The 6,042-nt window shown below is 37.5% G+C and overlaps 1 pseudogene; it reads right to left on the bottom strand.

Moving 5' to 3' along the window:
* Positions 1-2,813: 2,813 nt before the first annotated feature.
* Positions 2,814-3,774, bottom strand: LOC105526096 (annotated as a pseudogene).
* Positions 3,775-6,042: the final 2,268 nt, after the last annotated feature.

Genomic DNA, 6,042 nt, shown 5'->3' on the forward strand with positions numbered 1-6,042 from the left:
ATTTTATTTTCTTGTCATTATTTCCTTCTTTGCTCTGTTTTTAGTATTTAATACAATTATTTGTGAAATGACAGCCAATTTCACCTGTGCTGCAAAGAAGCAGAAAAGATGTGTGGCAGACTGCTTGTCCTTATCCCATATCTACTCTCTTATTCCTGTCTAACAGAACATTAATTTTGTTTGAGGCAGAGGTGTGCCCAGCTGAACAAACTACACTTCTCAGCCTCCCTTGCCTTGTAGAAGTGCAGCCAGATGACAGGTATCCAATGAGATATAAGCAGAACTCACTGTGTTGGGATTCTAAAAGTTTGTTTTTTTTAAAGAGGGTGGACTCAGTGGGCACACAAGTTTTGCCTTTTTCCTGTCCTCTTCTTTCTTCCTGCAATGCACGCATGATGCCTGGAGCTTCAGGAGCTATCTATCCTGTAGATAGATACCTATATCATTAGGATGACGCTACAGGCAAGAATGGCAGAGCATAAAGACATAAGGGCCTGAATATCCAGTGGTTCCTGGATTTGCTAGCTTTTGATTTCTTGTTAAATGAGAAAAGCAAACCCTTTGCTTGTTTAAACTTCCGGGTTTCTCTGTTTGCTTATTTCCTTTTATTATTTGTGGCCAAATGCAATCACAAATTTATGTAGTTTTCATACCTTCTTGAGCTAGAGTTGAAATTCAAATAGTGGGGCAGTGGTGTCTGCTGAGCAAGAGATCATCCTGAGAGGGGAGCTGTGGACAGCCAGTCCTTCCCCTCCTGCAGGCCTTCCTTCCCAAGCTCTTCTTTGTCCAAACCTGGGAATTTCTCCGTGCTCATTAAATTGAGAAGTCTGTTCCCTTACAAGGGGTGACAGTGAGAATCAGTGCCTTCAAGGGAAAATAAAACCCAGTAGATAAAATATGGGCATCTGATACAAACTGTACCTTCCCTCCTACACCCTTGTCTTTTGGAACTCTTCTTTGGCAAAATCTAGGATGTTCCCAGTTCTGCTTTCCAAAAATATGCAAATGTAGTGATTTAATAGTGATAAGCAAGACAAAATGATAGAATTGTGCTTTCTTTACAGAGAGGGGACAATGAAATGTTTAGCCACAATTTTTCCATACAAACCTGAAGCAATATTCATATAGAATAAACAGCCTCACATATAACTGATAGATGATAAATATACACAGTTTGACCAAAGCAAAATATATATGGAAAATTGTTGGAATTATTCATATTTTGCATTCAACATGCTCACTCTATTTTAAAATTAATACATGTAGAAGATCATAATAAATTATTTCTATTATCAGACATTACAGAGAAGGTATATTCCATTATTTGTAACTGTTAAAGTAACTATTAAATTAGAAAATGCTACTATGTCCCATACTAAAAAAAAGTTCTGATTCATTTAAAAATTTAAACATTTCATTTTAAAAATTGCTATAGAATTATAGTTACTGACAGGCATTTTTAAAACACACTAATTCCACCATAGCCAACAAGTAAAATTTAGAACGATATACATAATTTTTATATTCCTTGGTTAAGGGTTTTTCTTTACTACAGTAATAAAATTTAAAAGTAAAAAATGCATTATTGGAAACATTTCAACATTGTAATTATTTGTCAATTTCTTCCAATGGAAAATAATTTAGAATTGTGTATCCACATTTAAAATGTTACAAGATGATAAGCAAAATTCAAATACAGAGTATCTGCCAAGTCTGAACTAGTTTGGATAACTTGAACAACCATTTCTAAGTACATGAAACACAATATTTTCATTACTATATTTATAAATATACAATACTGTTTCTGTACCAATACAGCATTGTAAAGCAAGCATAATGCCATCTGATTCTTACAAAATATGTTCATTTAAAACAAGTCAGTAAAAATAAACAATAGTAGCCACTTTTAAAGCACACAAATTGTAAAACTGCTGTTTACTTTCTTAAGATTGTCCTGTGCAATAAGAGAGAAGTAAAATGAAATGAAGAACTCAAAATGGTTAAATATGCAAGAAATGGTTACTCACAGTTACATCGCAGCGTTCGATATATAGTCTATGCACCACTCAATGCATATTCTTTTTATTTTTTAAGTTTCAAAATAAAAAGCATGTGTTGTCTACAGGTTCATAAAACAACATAACAACAAGAACAATCCAAGAGCATGTAACACAGATGTTAATGGAGATTGACAAACTATGGACCAAGGTTTATGTCTATTTTAGAGTGTTTTCACATTGGAACAGTGTTTACAGAAACCACTTCACACAGAAGAAAACATTGCCTGCCCACACAAAAAACAGTTATTTTTAAGACAATCTTTCTTTCCAAGTAATGTATATATGAATGTCACACCTAGTCCATCTTTTATAGTCAATCAATGTCACTACAAAAGAAAGCAAATTTGACCACAGTCACATGTATTAGTGTTTGTAAAGCTCTAATGGCATAGAAATACCTATATAAATTAAGAGCTTGGCTGAGCACTATGGCTCACATCTGTAATCTCAACACTTTGGGAGGCCAAGGACGCAGGGTTGCTTGAGCCCAGGAGTTTGAGACCAGCATGGGCAACATAGGGAGACCCCTGTCTCTACATTTAAAAAAAATTAAATTTACTGGACATGGTGGCACTCACCTGTGATCCCAGCTACTTGGGAGGCTGACGTGGGAGGATAGCTTGAGCCCAGGAGGTCTAGGCTGCAGTGAGTTGGGATCACATCACTGTGATCCAGCCTGGGCGACAGAGCAAGACACTGTCTCAAAAAAAAAAATTAGGAGCTGGAATTTTTTTTCCATAACAGCCTCAGTTATCAACCTAAGAATGAAGTTTCTAATAACCCATTTTCTGATGACTTTTTAGGTCTATTGGCAGAGAAAGGTTCATAGTTACCAGTGGGACTGTTCCTAGTGCCACACACATACTGGGCATGTGAGGAAACTGAAGATGAGGAGACTGGACTGGAGTAGTAGGGCTAAGCAAACAAGAAGAGCTAGAGGAAATAACTCCTACTGGGCCATTGGCCTTGTCACTTCCAAAGTCACATTCCAGTTCTCCAGCATTTTTGTCAGTTCATCTCTTTGGCAACTAAGCTTCATTTTTTTACTAGTAGGTCAAACACTGCACTTTAAAGGAAGAAGTCCATTTCTTATCCACATATAAATGTAAGTAATATCCATTAAGGTATACTTATCCTTTAAAGATTCCTCTTCATACATGACATTCATCAGGAAATATAAGGTATGTTCCTTAGGTTCATCACAGTCATTCTGGCTCGGCATTGTAAATAACTTTTATCATTCACCTCCTCCTTAAACTTCTCTTTGTCTTTGTTTACTTCCTGTTCTGGTAAAAAAAAAAAAAAAGTCCAGTGGATAAGCTTATTGTTTCATCATCAGCTATAATTCTCTTACCTTCATCTGCAACTTCTCTATTTTCATTAGAGCCATTGGCAGCAACAGCTGAAGAAAGAGATGCATAAAGATCCCTTCTTATTTTATTTTTGAAAAGGCCTGGAAGTAACTTGTATACAATAGATTGAGGATTTTTATCTGACGTTATATTCAGGAGCAAAATGGTTTTGTGAACTTGGACATTACAGGACAATATCTGCTGATCTATAGGTAACACAAAATAAAGGTTTCACAGAAGGAATGTAGATATTCTATTATGGTTCTGGCATCAATTAAGTATCTTCCACAAAGCACGCACATTAAGTGGGGATTTAGCTCAGTGATTTTGACTTCGATTGTTCAATGCATTTTTGCGTTATGAAAGATCTCAGAAAAGCAGCCACTGAGAGGCTATCAAAGCGAGTGAAAAAACAATGAAAGTTAAAAGTAATTCAACAGAAAATGAATGTGGGCCAACTGGCCATCTTAAAGTGAGCTGCAGATACCACTGTCAACAGCCAAAGAGGAGCCTCTGCTTTGTGGGTGTTCAGCTAGGCTACCTCCCAAGCCTGTCTCCTCTTCTGTGCCCTGGGGAGGGAGCATGAGGATGAAGTGCGATCAATAATAAGTACTGTTCTGCTAGGCTAGAAGGTATTTCTAATTCAAATCAGGGCTTCCTTGACAGCATCCCCTCTGCTCCCACCCCCACCCTCACCCTTGCCAGTTCTCTTTCAGCAAGGGCAGCTGTTTTCCTTGTGTGATGGTAGGAAAAGAAGAAAGGGGGCCTACTAACCTGGCTAGAAAATAGAGGGCGTGTCTAGAAGGCAGAAAATTAATAACAGTAATAATCATGGTTGCCATGGATTAATCATTTTCTTTTTCCCAGGCAATGTGCTATGGGTTTTTTATGTTAATTTCTCATTAACCCTAGTAAGAATGCTATGCCATAGGTGCAATTGTTGTTCCCGTTCTATAGAAACTCACACAGAGAGGTTAAGAAACTTGCCTAAGATCACCCAATCAGGAAACTGAAAGCTGCAATTTTAACTTAGAAGCACTACCCAGGTATAACCTGAAAAACTTCCATAGTAGTTTTTATCGTCTCTGGGGAAATCCCAAGCATTTCAAAAGGTATTAAAGATCTAGTATGGTCTGGCCCTAAAATACCTTTTTGGCCAAACCTGAATCAATTCAAAGGAACCAAGTCTGTTTGGGCTAGAAGTTTTTTTAGAGATCATCTAGTCTAATGTCCTTCTTATATAGATGGAGAGACTGAGGCATAGAACTCATTCCTAATGGTAGTACTAGAACTGAGACTCAGGTCTTCAGAATCAGTCCAGTATTTCTTTTCTGGTGTGTCTGGCCAGGAAGATGTAATTAGTAAATGTTAATAGATAAATGGATTAAAGTTACACCTAAATGACAAGTGGTTCCGACAGTGCTGTGGGAATGCATAGAAGGGATAGAGTAGGACTATTGATCTTAGACCAGAAGCTCCTGGGAGGTAAGAACAAAGTTTCCTGGTCCCTTCCTATATACATACATATCTTATTTGTATATGACCCAGTCAGTACCACCAGGAACCTAGAAAATGCTTCATGAGGACAGTGATTGATTCATCTCTCAAAAGGTTGCATCTGTCTGTCTGTCTCTCTCTCTCTCTCTCTCTCTCTCTCTCTCCCCCCTGTCTAATACACACACACACACACACACACACACACACAATCTCTCTCTGGCAGAGTATCCTGTAAGAAAGCTGTCACGCAGTAGTATAGAAGAAAGAGCATAGAAAATGGAGTAAGATAAATCTAGATTTGGATCCAGACTGCTACTTAAAAGCTGTGTGGACTTAGACAAATCTCTTAGCCTCTGTTTCTTCATGTTTCCAGTTGGAATAATAAAACCTACCTCATGAAGTTGTTGAGAAGATTAAATGAGATTATTTTATCAGCTAAGATTGTGCTGACTTTGTGTAACAGAAATTCTCCTAAAGTGGCTTAGATAAATAAGGGCTTTATTTGCGTCACTAATAAAAGCATGGAAGTAGACCACAGAGGATTGGAACAGTGGTTCTAAAGTCTTCAAATATCAGGTTTTTAGAATTTCTGGCCCCCAAATCCTTAGCATGTATATTTCTTCCTTGTGCTCTCAAGTTGCATCACATTCTAGGCACGAAAGGAAAAAGGGCAAAAGGCACAGGATGAGGGCCAGCTCAATCTATCATTGGCCACAATGGGTCACATTATCACACCTAGTTGCAAGGAGTTTGTGGAGAGAAGTATTTTAAGTGGGTGCATTATTTACCCAAAAAAATCATGGTTCTGTTTAGAAGGAGGAAAAATAGATAAGAGTAGACAACTTGCTGAGTCTATCACAATGGTATAGGTCAAAGTTTTTAGACACAGAGCCAGTTTTCTATATAAGAGATGTTTAGTAAATGTGAGTGATTGACCTACAAACCTGAAAAAAATTTCAAGGAATAGATGAAGCCAAGGACATTCTGGCCCATTAGTGGGGTACTCAAGACCCAGGGTCTCACCTTGGAGGTCTCCACCAAGGTGTCTACTGGGAAATCTGTAAATACAATCACACACACACACACACACACACAAAACAAAATATAACAAAATCTCACATATTAAGTTCTTG

The sequence above is a fragment of the Colobus angolensis genome, unplaced genomic scaffold, assembly GCF_000951035.1.
Source record: "Colobus angolensis palliatus isolate OR3802 unplaced genomic scaffold, Cang.pa_1.0 Scaffold570, whole genome shotgun sequence".
NCBI lineage: Eukaryota > Metazoa > Chordata > Mammalia > Primates > Cercopithecidae > Colobus > Colobus angolensis.